We start from the raw sequence: 17,565 nt of genomic DNA on the forward strand, positions 1-17,565 counted from the left end.
CAATGCTAGGGGAGCCAGAAGCAAAGTGTTCACTTGTGAATATTCAACCTGGATTGTAAACTTAATGAGGTCAGGGCCAGGACTCAATGCCCAAACAGGATTGACACATTCAGTTCGATTTGAATGTCAATTTCAAGTCTAAATATTTACTAAAATAAACCCTCACAATGACCTGAATTCTGCAAAATTCAATGACTTTCTTCTTGGGTGGCACCTCCTATGAGTCTCTGAGTGGAGACAGGGAATATAACTTGATCATATCTTTCTATATGTCTACACACTGTCCCACAAGCTCACTAGTACCACCACACTTGTATATACGTCAGACATTTTACTCAAGAAATACAGCATCAGGTAGCACAATATTAATTTCATTATACATGCAATTACTGTTTTACATTTGAACATTACCTGAATCCTTTAACCATCCATATTTTTAGGCAATTATTCATAAGACTGCATGAAAGTTTGCAGAACAGCCATATCCAGACATATTGTTCTTTTCAATGTTTGGGTTCCTTCTAGTTTTCAGCTATCATTAAAATAATCTGTAAAATATGAAGACCTTAACCAAAGGAGTAAAACCAAAGAGTGATGGTAGAAAAAGTATTTTTTATTGGGGAAGGATTTCTATTCCCTCCCATTGTTATCCCATAAGACAGGCCTTCTTTGGAATCCTGTTTCCTTAGTGCAAACTCTGCTCTTGAATTGTTTGTACCTCTGTCCCCCCAGCCTCCCTGTGTCTCTCATGCCTACTCAGCCCTCCTTGTGTTGTAGTTGTGCTGAATCTGGGCAGCTGAGAAGTAGTACCCCCTCCTGCCCACCCCCACTAGCATTTGAAGAGGTACCAGAGGTGGCCAGACTGAAGCTCAGTTGAGGAACAGGACTGAGAAGCAGGGAGCAAAGCAGCCACCTGTGAGAGTAAAGGGCTCAGGCCACTACTCTGTCTCCTCTAAGATACAGTGACTCCATATTGCTTTCTGAAAATGATGAAATTTAATCTATATGCAGCATATGGTTTGAGGTTCCCTATTGACAGGATGGAAAGTCTTGAAGTCTTCTGGATGAGAGCTGGATGGAGTAGAACTGTTTAGATGATTTCTATTTCTAAAGAATCATTAGTCTATCAGGCCATGTGGTTTATCTCCCAGGTGAGAGAATGTCATTGTGACTACATGGTTGTATGACAGAAGCTAGATTATTCTAGATGAGAAGTTTGTCCTTGGAACTATGAACTTAATGTAATTTGAGTTGGAAACTTGTGCTAGGAGTCAGGGGACATTGATCCAGAAATTGTGCAAGATAAGGAGACAAGGGCTCTCAGAACTGATTTTCTTCTCTGTACAGTGAGCATCTTCTCCCTCATGCTCTCAAAGGCCCTTCTTCCTTTTGGAGTTGGTGGCTCCTCTGCCTTCCCATGGAGATTGATCTCTGGCAGACATTTCAACAGCACCTGGACAGAAGGAGAGTGGTTCAAGATGTGACTGTGCTTAGTCTAGAACTGCCTGGCTTCCTGGGGACACTGTTAAAACCTGACTTCTTCTTCAGAGAGCACTTAAACAGTAATAATCATAAAACATGTAAATTAGAAGTTATGATATGACTGAATTGTTAGGCAAAATGGTGCTAGAAGGCACCACAGTCTCTGAATATCATATGTCTGCAAGGGTATGTGGTCAGAAACTAAGGATGCAGTGGTCAGAACTAGGAGCCTGGCAATGAGGTCATGTTTGGGGTAGAAAATCCTGACCACCTCTTGAGGAGTTGTGACTTCCCTCACCTTTCTCTTACAGTGCAAGGGACACTGCAGGCATGACTGGAAAGTTATTTGTGACAGAGGAGCATAGAGTCATGTGTTTTCTGGTGTGACTTGCTAGATGTAATTCTCCAAACTGAGCCTGAAGATCCTGCCTCACATATGGGGTGATTTTAAATGGTGAACAGTTGGTGAGCATTTTATTTAGTATTTCTATGGAATTTTGAAATGAATTTTTATTTGAGGCAAGTAGTACTCATTTTGATTGACAATTGCCATTGACAGTTGTGATTTTAAATATATTTTTATAAGTATAACAGGCAAGATGAGTTAAAGAAAAATAAGTAAACAAAAATAATACAAGTGCCAATATTGCAAAGTTGACATGGAAATAATAGGTATGGAAACCTGTAGAAGACATGAATAGGCAGGAATCTTACCAAACTCAGCAACAGACTGATTGGTTCAGGGTCTCTGTGAGGTGCTGTCAGGAACTTTCATCCTTCCTGCTTTCCCTCTTCCTCCTCTAGATCTACAATAATCTTCTTGTACCTGAGGGAGACTAGCAATGATCTGGGAGGCCAATATTGATTCAAAACACACTTTGGAGACTGGATTTGGCTTCATACTCTGGCTCTACCACTTTGAAGGTCAGTGGCCTTAAGGAAGGAAGATTTACTTTCTCTGAGCCCTGGACTCCTCATCAATGAAGTGGGGATTTTCTGGTCTCTGGGTTCTTGAACAGTGCCATGAGCTGACAAAGACAGAGACTTCACAGCTTTATGAAGTAGACAGTTGTTCCCCTGCAAATCAGGGGGAAGTCTGGCCAGAGGGTGTTATCTTTCTACAATATTTGTTTTCTCTTCTTCCAGAAGTAGCTCCTGGTTTTATCTGGGCTCTCCCCCTGCATTTCACCCCATGTGGGGTGAGTGGGGCAGGTGACGAGGCCTAAGAAGTCACAGCACAGAAGACCCCTGAACAAGGAGACACTTATCCTACCAAATTGGCTTGAGTTGGCCCAGACAGATTAAGAGGCCTACAAATGACTAGTAAGAAGTAAGCATGGAAAGCTTATTGTCATCTATTGTCTACAGGGGAGGCCATAAAATGGAATGGGAACTGAGAGAGGAAAAGACATTGGATCACTGAAACCTGCTGTGCCTGCAGTCAGAGCTACCCACAGGGTTTTTACTTGTAAAAGAACACAACCCCCCCTACACATACACACTACCTTTGCCTATGTTAGAGTTGTTTTTCTGTCACTTGAAACCAAGAGTATAGACAGACCTATTATTTTTCTGAATTTCCTTTTGTAGTAATGGAGGGAAAAAGAGAATGATATCATGGAAGAATGGAAGATTAAATCTCCAAAACAATCAAATAACCCAATTAATAAATGTGGAAATAAACCAAATGGACACTTCTCAAAAGAAGAAATGCAAATGACCAAGAAATATATGAAAAATTGTTAAACATTTTTACCAATTAGGGAAAGGAAAATCAAAATTATATTGAGATTTTACTTCACACAAGTCAGAATGGCAGTCATCAAGAATAAAAATAATAAATACTTGAGAGAATGTGGAGAAAAAGAAAAACTTTCATACAGTTGGGAGGAAAGTAAGTTAATGCAACCACTATGGAAATAATATGGATGCTCCTCAAAAGACTGGGTGTGAAACTACCATATGCCCCAGCAGTACTGCTCTTCACTATTTAACCTGAAGAATTGAAGTCATCATGCTACAGTGGAACAAACACATATACCCATGTTTATAGCAACACAGTTCACAATAGCTAAAATATAAAACCAGTCTATTGTCCATCAATAGATGAATGGATACAGAAAATGTGGTATGAATATCTATATATATATCTATATATATATATACACACACACACACACACAATATAGTTTTACACATCCATAAAGAAAACCGAACTTAAATCTTTGCAAAAAAAAAAAATAGATGGAACTAGAGACCATCATGTTAATGGAAATAAGTCAAACCCAGAAGGTTAAGGGTTATATGTTATATATGTAAGCTAGAGAGAAAAAAAAGAAAACAAAGCAGGTGGTAAATCTTCTAAAAATCAAAGGAAGATCAGTAGAGAAAAGTGACAAAGGGGCGAGATGTAGGGAGGGAGGAGGGAAGTGCTGGGGATTGATATTAGCTAAATAATATTGTTATATTTGTGCATGTACAAATATGTAACAACAAATTCTAGCATTATGTACAACTGAAACCAGTCTTAAAAATCAGGATTGGGTTCTTTTTCCTCCTCCATTGAAGATTAAACACCCAAGAAGTGCCAAGGGAAGAAAAAAGTTTCATTTAATGAATAGAATAAAGAGAGAGAGAGAGAGAGAGAGAGAGAGAGAGAGAGAGAGAGAGAGAGAGAGAGAGAGAGAGAGAGAGAGAGATATCTGGAAAGGAGTCCAGTGCTCATGCCCAAAGGAGTGGGGGTGAATTTTCCCTTTATAAATTCTAAATTTCCTTTTCTCTCATGTCCCCTCCTCCTCTTATCTTGCCTCTGTGGCCAAAGATGACCAAAAGGGCAGGAAGAGAGCAAACAAGGTGGTGATTGCTTTTATTGGAAGATGTGATCCTTCCTCTCCCCCAGGAGCTATCAGCAATCAATTGATGGTGACTGATATGTACCCATTTCCCTTTCTTTGGTAATCAGCTATTTGCTCTTTGCCCTGGTCTCACAACTATATGCACCAATAAAAAAATGTGACAAAAAACATTTAAGTCCATACAAGATTTGAGAATGTCCTAATACTGGCCACATGTTGAAGCATGACTTTAGACAGTCCCAGAGACATGTGTCTGCCTTCATGGATCACTTCCTATTCAAAGAAGGTTAACAGTTACATTTTGATACTGGGCTGGTTTGTGGATGAATATAATCCAGGACAGAATGTATTTATATATTTTTCTTAGGATTTCAAAATAAAACATTTCCATACAATGTAGGCACTCTGCCTACTGTCAAATCTGAAATTGCTTGCTTTTTTCTGTATTATAAATAACATTTTTGTCAGTGAGCATACATTTGAAACCAAAAATTGCTTTCTATTTTTTTTTCTTATTGTACACAAATGGGATACATGTGGTTTCTCTATTTGTACATGGCATAAAGGCATACCATTTGTGTAATCAAAATTTACATAGGGTAATGTTGTTTGATTCATTCTGCCATTTTTTCCCTTCCCCCCCACCACTCCCACCTCTCTTTTCCCTCTATACAGTCCTTCCTTCCTCCATTCTTGCCCTCCTCCCTAAACCTAACTCTAACCCTAACACTAACTCTTCCCACCCCCCATTATGTGTCCTCATCCACTTATTAGTGATATCATTCATCCTTTGGGTTTTTGAGATTGGCTTATCTCACTTAGCATGCTATTCTCCAGTTTCATCCATTTGCCTGCAAATGCCATAATTTTATCATTCTTTATGGCAGAGTAATATTCCATTGTATATATATACCACAGTTTCTTTATCCATTCATCAATTGAAGGACATCTAGGTTGGTTCCACAATCTGGCTATTCTGAACTGAGCAGCTATGAACATTGATGTGGCTGTATCTCTGTAATATGCTGATTTTAAGTCCTTTGGGTATAGGCCAAGGAGTGGGATAGCCGGGTCAAATGGTGGTTCCATTCCAAGTTTTCTAAGGAGTCTCCATACTGCTTTCCAGAGTGGCTGCACTAATTTGCAGCCCCACCAGCAATGTATGAGTGCACCTTTCTCACCACATCCTCACCAACACCTGTTGTTGCTTGTATTCTTGATAATTTCCATTCTAATTGGGGTGAGATGGAATCTTAGGGTGGTTTTGATTTGTATTTCTCTTATTACTACAGATGTTGAACATTTTCCCATATGTTTGTTGATTGCTTGTAGATCTTCTTCTGAGAAGTGTCTATTCATTTCCTTAGCCCATTTGTTGATTGGATTACTTGCATTCTTGGTGTAGAGTTTTTTGAGTTTTTTATAGATTCTGGAGATTAGTGCTCTATCTGAAGTATGATTGGCAAAGATTTTCTCCCACTCTGTAGGCTCTTTGTTCGCATTGCTGATAGTTTCCTTTGCTGAGAGAAAGCTTTTTAGTTTGAATCTATCCCAGTTATTAATTCTTGCTTTTTTTTCTTGTGCTATGGGAGTCCTGTTGAAGAAGTATGGTCCTGGGCCGACATGTTGAAGCTCTGGACCTACTTTTTCTTCTATAAGATGCAAGGTCTCTGGTCTGATTCCAATATCCTTAATCCATTTTGAGTTTAGTTATGTGCATGGTGAGATATATGGGTATAGTTTCATTCTGTTGCATATGGATTTCCAATTTTCCCAGCACCATTTGTTGAAGAGGCTATCTTTTCTCCATTGCATATCTTTGGCCCCTTTGTCTAGTATGAGAAAATTGTATTTATTTGGGTTTCTATTTTAAGGAAATCATTTTTCACTAGATCTACAGTGCATATTAAGAACCACATCAACTGAGGCATATTTCTTGAGTAAATAAAACAGGTATAGCCCTGTGGATTCCGGTTGGTGGGGTGTCAGAGCAACAATCACTTCTGATTGGTCAAATGTAGTTGCAGTTTGATTGGGCCAAACAGGAAGAAAGGGAGGAGCTCAGAGCCCTGCTCACCTTTAATTGGCTAAATGCATTTTCTTATTGGACCCAGCATTGGTCAGAACCTATGTGCTGGAGACTGCAGGCAGGAAATGATCATTGTATGAAATCATGCTTGTTGTACAGTGCAGAGGCTTCCCCTTTGTACTGGTAAATCTCTAGCATAAAAAGCATCACATGTAAATCTTTGCAAAAAAGTAGTGAAAAATTATGTATATCTTGTAGAGTCACCTAAAACCTGGTTCAGGGAATATGAATAATGAGAATCCTGGCATCATTGACCATTTGCATGGTGCAGTGGGAAACAAGGGCACTTGATGCTCAGAAATGGGTCCAAATTTATCTCCTGGTTAACCTATCTGCTAGAGTGTGAGAAGGGCAAAGACACTCCTAGTGTTTACCTCTATTCTTACACTTTCTACCTTTGACTCTTCCTGAAAGAGCTGTAGACTGAGGTCCCTGAAATCTTGACAGTGTATCTGGAGTAAGATCAATGCAGATCATGAGAATCTTCAAATGTTTAATGTTACAGAACTGGTGACTTCTGGGAAATTGAGACAGTGAAATGACTCCTCTTCAAACCCTAATTCTTGTGATCAAGTCAGAAAGACTTCAGAAATGTCACTCAGAGTAATAGAAATGGGTTTATTGAAGGGATAGGACAAGGGAAAAGAACACTCTGGGGGAAGAGGGTGAGTCCTCTCAGAAATGAGAGAGACTGTGTGCATCTTCTGCACTCTAGTTTCATTAGAGAGTCCTAGAGAAGTTTCCCAATAGTCCAAACAATGTCCACATCTTGATATTTGAGTGACAGTTTAATGATTTCAGACTGTCAAGTCCCCATTGCCACAAGAATCCTAGGTGACTTTCAACCATGCTGATGGTTTCTCATTGAATTCTTAACCAAAAATTCTTACAGATTATATGATTAGAAGGAATTTTCTTTATCGCATTGAGTTTTGGCATGTGGCCTGTGGAAAGGGTCACTAAAATCTCCCTTCCTTATCAACATTATATCAGGACTATATTTCTCCTGCAGAAAACTGGTAGTTTCCTGAGGAATATGACATATCCTGTCCACTTAGGCCTGTCAGGGTTTCAGGTAAATTGCTTCTTGAAAAAGAAAGCAAGTGGGAATCAGCACAGTGGGCCCACTTTATAAAATTATTCTCTAAAATTCATGTGCTCACATCTGTCTGTCCCCTATCATTTAAGAAGAAATAGTTCTAAGTTATACTATGGTTGAATGGGTTTCTAAGAGTGGGTCCCAGAACAACTGAGTTTCACCAGAGAACTTGATAGCAATGCAGATTCTCAAGCCACACCCCAGACCTACACTATCAGATGCAGGGATCCTAAGTTTCATGATCTCTCCAGGTACACAGTTGCAGTTGACCACCTGCTTTGCTCTTTCCTCCAAGAACACAATCTTTTTCACCACTTTGAAAAAAGCCCTTTTTATGATGATCTCACTGACTGACACTGCAGGCAGACAGGCTTCCAGTGTTAGTCAGTTTCAGCCGAGGTAGACAGACTCTGAGATAGAAAAGGCTGCACAAGCTGTTCCCTAGCACCCAGGTGTCCAGAGAATCCTGTTGCAGTGTCCCCTTTAAAATCCACAACCACACCCAAGGTTAATAGTCAAAACCCTGTAAATATTTTGATGTTTACTTCTCTTCCACAGATGGAAGCATTAGCTAATCTGTTGTTTAAGAAGCTCTAAAAACCATGTCACTGCACCGTGATCATGATTGGGAGGACTACAATTGAGAGGACCATGTTTTTCCTGTATGGAAGATCCTGGGTCATGGTGTGCAGATCCCTGCAGTTTCCCCTTGAGACGACTAGATGGTGTGAGTGCACTTTCCTGCAAAAAATGAAGGGCACTCTGCAGTCAGACTTCTGGCTTCTCTGAGCCCCATCAGAGTCCCTAAATTGTCAGTATGCTGAGGACGATTTTACTGTCGTGTCCAGGAAGTGATGTGCAGCCAGGGGCATTGAATGGAGGGAGCAATGTCCTTGATACTGCAGCAGAAAAATTCTTTAGAATTTTACAGGTCCTAGTCCCCAAGCACATTAGGCTGACCATGTTGCATAGTTCTTAGTCCTGGGGGTGGCAGAGCTCTGGTCACAGGCCCTGATAATACCAATGAGTAGGAGAGGTCATAAAGTCATGACAGGCCATTTTCTTCTCATTGGGAAGTCTAATCTGATTGTAAGAACACCCAGGAAAGAAAATGACCTACCCTTTATGATGCTTTAAAGTGTTCATTGGGAAGGTAACTGAGGAAATGGAAAGAAAACTAGTATTTGAAACACCAGTCCAAGTCTAGCTCTACTACAGACTATTGTGGGCTTTTGTCTGCTCCTGTCCCTCTTGTGACCCAAGTTTGCAGCCATGATCAAAGAAATTATGTGCAATAGAAACAGTGCTTTCACAATTCCCATTTTCCAGATATAGAGAACTTTCTCCCCTCCCATCTCTTGCAGCCATTCCTATTCCTCAGCACAAAGATGGGGAAGGCCTACCAGAATACAGAGGACTGGGTGGGCTCCCATGACCAAGGCCCAAAGGCTCGGGTTATGGATGCAATTGTTCTGGCTCTTTTGAGAAGCTTTGCAAGTTTGGCAATGTTGTAAGGGTAACTTAAGTTTGTTTTAATTTGGTATGGTAAGACTCACAGAAACAGATTTGATTCTCAAAGGCTTCTACAGTTTTCATAAACAGTTGTGCCAGGCAATACGGGAAGCACCAGAGTTGGTCAGGATGCAGAGAGTGTAGAAGGTGAGGGAGAACTTGGGAAAGAGACTTTTTGTTATTTGTTCAGGAAAAGAGGAGGCAGCAAAAGCCGGTTTAGGATTAGTATGCTTCAATAATTTCAGTGGACTTTAGTAGACAAGGACCATCCCTTGTTCTCTGGGACCTGGGCCTGGTATAATTAAGGCAATCAAATAGTGGCACAAGAGGATGGAAGATCAATAGGGAAAGAATTGGTGGTGTGGGAACTGGATTGGTTTGTGTAAGGAAAACATGCTGGAGAGATGGCTGACTCTCTAGGTATTAGGTATCTCCAGGAAGGCATGTCCTGGGTGCAGTGGCATATGTCTGTGATACAAGTGACTCAAGGAACTGAGGCTGAAGGCCAGTCTGGGCCATTTTGTGAGATCCTGCCTTAAAATAAAATTTAAAAAGGGTCTAGGGATCTAGTTCAGTTGTGGGTGAGCTGTAGAATGCTCCTGAATTCAATATGAATAACCACCCCCAATGGGCATGCACACACACACACACACACACACACACACACACACACACATACACACACACACACACACCCATACAAAACAGCATAGGAGGGCATGCCCTTCAGGGTCAGAAAAGTCCCAATGTCAAGGATATAGTGTACCAAAAATAAATGGCAAAGTTAATGGAAGTAGTTTCCATTCCCAGAAAGGAAGAACGTGTAACTCTGCAAGGGCTTCTAGCAAGCCGGCTCTCTGGTGCCTCTAGTCCAGGACCTGTGTTTTTGGTCTTTCAGATCACATGCTTCAGACTCCAGACTCCTGAGTGACTACAGAGCATGAGGAGTCTTTTATTTAATGGAGAACTTTCCAATTTGAAATAAAACTTGGTCAGCAGAGCAGAGAATGCAGATACTTATCAATAATCTGTCCTTTTATCCCCAATCTGGAATGAGTTCAGGATGCTTGGGACAAGAACAGACTTCTCAGAGAGAAGAGGGCAGTGAGCAGGATTTGCAAGATATTGTTTCTCACTGGATTTTATATTTTCTCTAATTGCAACTTTGAAGAGGAAGTGAAGCACCATGCAGACCACTCTGAATGTACGGGATCAGAAGAAATCAATCGGTTTTCTTTGCAGTTGGCACGAGAAATTCCCAGGTCATGAGTTCCAGTATGGGTAGTGGATTCCAGTGGTTCTGCATGTTAATTTGTGTGCATGTGTGTGTGTGTGTGTGTGTGTGTGTGTGTGTGTGTGTGTGTGTATGTGTGTGTGTATGTGTGTGCATGCAGGTGAAGTGCTCCATGGATCATTGTGCATGCTTGGGATAGAGGAGGTAAGACTACTTTCTCAATAGGGGGTTACTACTTACAAGGAATCTTGCCTAATATTCAAGGAAAGGCATCTGTCTTCACATCAACAACTGGATTTGGACTAGAAAACTTTTGGTAGACTGGCCAAACTCATTGACAGAGAGACTGTAGCACAAGAATCAGGCCCAAATTATTAATTCCCTTGCCCCCAGGTTTTAATATACCATGTGTCTTCTTCTCCCCCTTCTTTTTTTCTTTTTCTCCCTTCCTCACCTATAAAACAATCACTGTTCTTGAAGCACTGGGGACAAAATAAAAACAAGAAAAGACCCAGTGCCTTTCGGATTAGCATTGATGATCTATACCAGGATTCCTGATCTTCAGCATGATTAATGTGAGAGACCAGATGCTTCTTTGTGTTGAGGCACTTCCCTGTTTATGATGATGTGTTTTGTAACATCCATGGTCCCTGCCTAATAGATAACCTAGCACAGACACCTGCAATTTTTGATACTTAAAAATGTCCATAGAAATGTCCAATGTCCGGTTGATGTGACCACTGCCCTGACTGACAACTGAGGCAGACAACTAAGTTCTCACCTGCAGTGGAGTTTGCACAGATGTCTCTGTGACTACATGAGGTCTGCTCAGGAGTATGCTACTGCTCACAGAGTCTGGATTAGCAGGACTTGCAGGGAGTTTTATTATATGTCTCTTTTGAGACAGTTATTGACCAAATGCTACCAAATAAAACCCTGGTCAAGAGAGACTCCATCTTAATATCATGGTGGATTATCCTGGAGACATTTCAGTGACAGCAAACACCAGAGGTCAGCAGAGGTATCTGAGAATAATTTAAAGACTAACATGGTCTTCCCTGTTATTCCCTTTTAGCCTGTCCTTCACCTTGAAATAACTCCACGGTGAGAGGATGAGCCTATTGGTGACATGCCTGCATCATAATGTTTCTTTTTACATAAAATTCCAAGTCTTTCTGTGTCTCTGTAGCCCCTAAGTAGGAGGCAAATAGTGTAAATATCTTTATTTGTGACTGAAGCAGGAGTGAGCCTCAGCTTTTGCCAAATTTACCCCAACATTTGTTAAAGGCATATGTGTCTGCTTCCCATAACATCTCACAGAATGGTACCATCTGATTCTGGAATCCAGTTCAAAAGTTACCCTCAACACCCCTGTTTGTCCATCCCCCTATTGAGCTGAGGTTCTTTCTCTGTTCCTCTGTACAGTATTGATAGGTAAATTAGTAAAACTGTTGTGATTCAGATGTGAGGTGTCTCCCAAAATCTCATGTGGGAGACAATGAAAAAAATTGGAATATGAGAATCTTACCCTAATGAGTTAATCCTCTTGAATAAAATAACTGGGTTTGGTTTATGAACTCTTCTTTCCTATTCTCTCATAATGTAGGGAGCATTCAAAAATGTGGGATAGGGAGTTCTACCAGCAATCTCCCTGTGCATGTGTATAGACATTTTCATTCTTTGCTATCAAACTGGTTTTTTGACTCCCTTTTCTCCATGACAATTCTCAAGGAGCTAACTGCTTCTATGGTGTTCTCTCACTGCTCCCTGCAGATAAGCTTTATAGCACTAATTATATTGTTCTGTAGATGTCATTCTCAGTTTTCTTATATACTCTGCAAAGCTATGGCTTCCTAGAGAGGATAGAATAAGTCATTCTTCTGTATGAGTTCATTGCTGAGTGAAATATATAAGTGCTGTCTGTTTAGCTAAATATTTCCCAAGGATAAGATCAAAAATGTTAGATTGGGACCACAGTGCTGGACAGAAGAATAATGAGTTTCAGATATTATCAGATTCAGTTGTACCAAAAGTATAAAATGTTCAAGTATTCCACATAAATTAGAAGAGGGAGAAAAATAATGACAGAAACAGAAAAACCTGCTTTTTAGCTAGTCTACAAGGAAGTAACTTTGATAGTTGCCATTATATTTTTTTTTACATAAAATACTTTTATTTTTGACATGCAATAAACCTATTTCAGGATCTGCTAATTTACAGCAAGCAACTGTATACAGATAACAAAAGTAACAACTTACTACCGATCAGCATACATCATTCAAAGCAAACAGGCATGAGAAAATGCATATTTGTGCAGCATTGAAACCATATGAACAACATATTGCAGGGCAGGGGGAGGGATGGAGGGAAAAACTGTATAAGAAGCATTAGAGTTTTCCAATGCTTTAAATGTAGTGCATTACAGCAAGAATGGTAAGAATAGAAATAACAGATCTATATACCTACCTAATACAAAGTTTGCTGGTAGGTCTTTCAGTGGTAAACCAGTTGAGTATCTTCTGTACTTATTGTGTAATGACAACTTACTGAACTCAGCCTCAAAACTCCCTAGATATAAATAATGAATAATCTGGTACTTTTCCTTTTATAATAAGTTATGCTTAAAAGTTTTATTACAAGCATATACAGTACTGATCAATGTTAAAAATTTTTGTATTTAGAAACATAAAACTATAGTTAATGAAGTATTAAATATTTATATAAACACAACATATTAGGAAACCTTTAACTAGGAAAATACAAACATTTAAGGGATCTCACTTTGGGATATTCTCTCTTGGGGCCTGATGGCTTCTGCACACTATATGGCCCACTGGGTGCAGGTTGGGTGGGACAGTGCCTGGGTGACTCACTGTCCCCCAGCAGAGCTGGTGCAGGGCTTGGACTGTCTGTACAAGGAAACTCAGGACCTTGGAGCATGTATTCAAACAACCATAGGAAAAAATTATAACAGCTGCAATGCAGAAATGTCCAAACCCTATGAACTTCAATGTAGTTGGAGTTGATATGTTGGACATATAGATCCCTCTGGAAAGCTGTTCAGTCACAGGCTTCTCAGCATACAGTGGGGAATTCCTTCCTTCCCTGAAGTCTCTTATTGGTGCAGCAAGAATCGAAACAACTGTAAGAATATTCTGTAGCTGATCCTGTAGAGAAAATAATGGAACTTAAAACTACTAATATTCCTTTACAAGTATTTCAGGGGATGAGAGACTTACATAAAAATTACATCCTTAATATGCTGAAAGGACAGTTGTGATTCAGGAAGCCATCATCTCTGTGCAGGGAGTCAGCCTTAGCAGTTACCTGGAAGGGTTGATGGCAAGCATGATATCTTCCAATGCTGGTAAAGTCTAAGAAGCAATGGAATGGGTAATATATAAATTAAATGCTGAGATCAAATAGTTGACAGCTTTGGCAAGAAGAAGCATAAGAATACTGATGGTGGTGGCAGCATTTGTAGAGAAATGAAAAAGTCAGAATATATCAGGTCCCTTGGTCTCTCCAAGCACACAACATATTTTTTTGTCATTAAAAACTACAACAATATTTTAGGTAGAATTTTAAAAATAATCTGGAGTAAGGCTGTATGACTTTATATCCAAAGATACAAGGCTTCTAAAATCCAATGAATCATCTGAGGTTAGTGAGCTTGAAATGACTAATTTCTAAAATTCTAGTATTTATGTAAAAATTTAATAATTTTTTAAAAGAACATTTGGGAAAATTGGTATTGGCATTGACTCACCATAAAATATAATTTTAACACTTTTCAGATTTTGGAACTGTACCTGACTCTGGACCAACCTCAGAAAAAAGCAAGATCACTTTGGTAATACAGAATAGAACAGCATGCATGAGGGAACTCACTCTAAAAGGAGAAATTATATAGTTTAAAATACATTAAACTGTATAAAATAACCTGCTCTCCCAGAAACCATTGTTTTGATATGGTACTTAATGATAATTTTGGAGTGAAAATTATTACTAAGTCTAAAATATGACTCCAACATAAATAATATGTTATTGTATTAAAGAGTACTGAATTGCCTTGCCAAAGTTTTGTATCTTAATAAAGGTATTACCTTCTTTCAGTTTGATTTAGCATGAAGTACTCTGGGCTGGTTATGTTAACTAAAAAAAAAAAAAATTCACTGAGTTTTTTAGCACTCTTAGAACACTGAAACAGAACAGCTTTTCAGCTCTTTTAGCATTTCACATTTGCCTGACTTATAAATGGCAATTGTCGAAATAATGGTTTTGAAATTGCTAAGGCATGATATATCAGGTTATTTGAATACAAATACTTATTGAGGTGATTGTGACTACAAAATATCTTTTTTACATGGAGAGCCTTACATCATTTAAAATTGCTCAGATAATGTCTTCATGTGAACCATAAATCCCAAGTACTTAAAGTTTTACATTATATGGTTTCATTGTGAAATTGTGGGGGCATTTGGGGAGAAAAAATGAATACTGGAGGGTGTGGAGTGGCCCAAATTAACCACTGACTGAAGTTCACTACAGGGTTTTTTTTTTTTTTTTTGATTCATTATAAACAAATGGGGTAAAACTTATTTCTCTGGTTGTACATGAAATAGACTCATACCGTTTGTGTAATCATACATGTACATAGGGTAATGATGTTTGTCTCAATCTGTCCACTGCAGGTTTTAATTATGGGATATCCTTATTTATTTTTCCAGAGTGGTTGTGATGTGAAAAACAATTCAAAAAATGTATTTTATTTAAAAATATAGGGCTGGGGATAAAGCTCAGTTTGTAGAGTACTTACCTGTGAAGCACAAGGCCCTGGGTTCAGTCCTTAGCATGCCAAAAAAAAAGTATATATATAATTTATACACACACACACACACACACACACATATAAAAATTTAGGTATTGAAATAGTCTTAGAATTTTTGAACTATACAAATAAGATCAGTATTGGTATATGGAAAGGGGTATCACTGAGCAATATATAGTGCAGAAGAGACATTTCTGACACAGCTTTCTGATAGTTCTTAAAGATATTGATCAATATCATTATTTGGCACAAATATTATTCAATAATTGTGGTTCTACAAAATTTCTTAACTGAATGTTTTAACCTTAAATATTGTATACAGGAACATATTGATTTTACTTTCTTATAATATCTCCACATACCTTTTATGAGATACATTACACCATTCTAACTAGAGAATCCCACTATAGTTTTAATTTTCTCTTTTATTACCCTTCAACAGTTGAAGATGGAACCACATAAAATATTATGGCATTATTTATTTTAACAGAGTACTTTAGTCAAAGTCTCTTTGGTAAATAATAATGAATGCTATATTTTCCCTTATAAAATAATTATAGGTGCTTCATTAATTGTAACATGCATGTGTTAAAGATGAACTATTATTCAAAACATTCACATGTCATACCCTGTCAAAGGAATTTACTTTTTTTATTTTTTTTACTATAAACAAATGGGATCCATGTCGTTTCTCTGTTTGTACATGGCGTAAAGGCATACCATTTGTGTAATCATAAATTTACATAGGGTAATGTTGTTTGATTCATTGTTATTTTTTTCCCTTCCCCCACCCCTCCCACCCCTCTTTTCCCACTATACAGTCCTTCCTTCCTCCATTCTTGCCCCCCTCCCTAAACCTAACTCTAACCCTAACACTAACCCCTCCCACCCCCCATTATGTGTCATCATCCACTTATTAGCGATATCATTCATCCTTTGGTTTTTGAGATTGGCTTATCTCATTTAGCATGATATTCTCCAGTTTCATCCACTTGCCTGCAAATGCCATAATTTTATCATTCTTTATGGCTGAGTAATATTACATTGTATATATATACCACAGTTTCTTTATCCATTCATCAATTGAAGGACATCTAGGTTGGTTCCAAAATCTGGCTATTCTGAACTGAGCAGCTATGAACATTGATGTGGCTGTATCTCTGTAATATGCTGATTTTAAGTCCTTTGGGTATAGGCCAAGGAGTGGGATAACTGGGTCAAATGGTGGTTCCATTCCAAGTTTTCTAAGGAGTCTCCACACTGCTTTCCAGAGTGGCTGCACTAATTTGCAGCCCCACCAGCAATGTATGAGTGTATCTTTCTCACCACATCCTCACCAACACCTGTTGTTTGTATTCTTGATAATCGCCATTCTAATTGGGGTGAGATGGAATCTTAGGGTGGTTTTGATTTGCATTTCTCTTATTACTACAGATGTTGAACATTTTCCCATATGTTTGTTGATTGCTTGTACATTTTCTTCTGTGAAGTGTCTATTTCCTTAGCCCACTTATCGATTGGATTATATGCATTCTTGGTGTAGAGTTTTTTGAGTTTTTATAGATTCTAGAGATTAGTGCTCTATCTGAAGTATGATTGGCAAAGATTTTCTCCCACTCTGTAGGCTCTTTCTTCGCATTGCTGATAGTTTCCTTTGCTGAGAGAAAGCTTTTTAGTTTGAATCTATCCCAGTTATTAATTCTTGTTTTTTTTTCTTGTGCTATGGGAGTCCTGTTGAAGAAGTATGGTCCTGGGCCGACATGTTGAAGCTCTGGACCTACTTTTTCTTCTATAAGATGCAAGGTCTCTGGTCTGATTCCAATATCCTTAATCCATTTTGAGTTTAGTTTCATGCATGGTGAGAGATATGGGTATAGTTTCATTCTGTTGCATATGGTTTTCCAATTCTCCCAGCACCATTTGTTGAAGAGGCTATCTTTTCTCCATTGCATATTTTTGGCCCCTTTGTCTAGTATGAGAAAATTGTATTTATTTGGGTTTGTGTCCGTGTCCTCTATTCTGTACCATTGATCTACCTGTCTATTTTGGTACCAATACCATGCCATTTTTCTTACTATTGCTTTGTAGTAGAGTTGAAGATCTGGTATTGCGATACCCCCTGCTTCACTCTTTCTACTGAGGATTGCTTTAGCTATTCTGGGTTTTTTATTCTTCCAGATGAATTTCATAATTTCTTGCTCTATTTCTGTAAGGTACATCATTGGGATTTTAATTGGAATTGCATTGAATCTGTATAGCACTTTTGGTAGTATGACCATTTTGACAATATTAATTCTTCCTATCCAAGAACATGGGAAATCTTTCCATCTTCTAAGGTTTTCTTTAATTTCTTTCTTTAGTGTTCTGTAGTTCTCATTGTAGAGATCTTTCACCTCTTTTGTGAGATTGATTCCCAAGTATTTTATTTTTTTCGAAGCTATTGTGAATGGGGTAGTTTTCCTA

The 17,565-nt window shown here is 38.7% G+C and overlaps 1 pseudogene; it reads left to right on the forward strand.

Moving 5' to 3' along the window:
- The first annotated feature begins 8,247 nt into the window (after positions 1 to 8,247).
- On the forward strand, positions 8,248 to 13,763 carry LOC124973268 (PRELI domain containing protein 3B-like; annotated as a pseudogene).
- Positions 13,764 to 17,565: the final 3,802 nt, after the last annotated feature.

Source organism: Sciurus carolinensis, assembly GCF_902686445.1.
Source record: "Sciurus carolinensis chromosome 14 unlocalized genomic scaffold, mSciCar1.2 scaffold_115_arrow_ctg1, whole genome shotgun sequence".
NCBI lineage: Eukaryota > Metazoa > Chordata > Mammalia > Rodentia > Sciuridae > Sciurus > Sciurus carolinensis.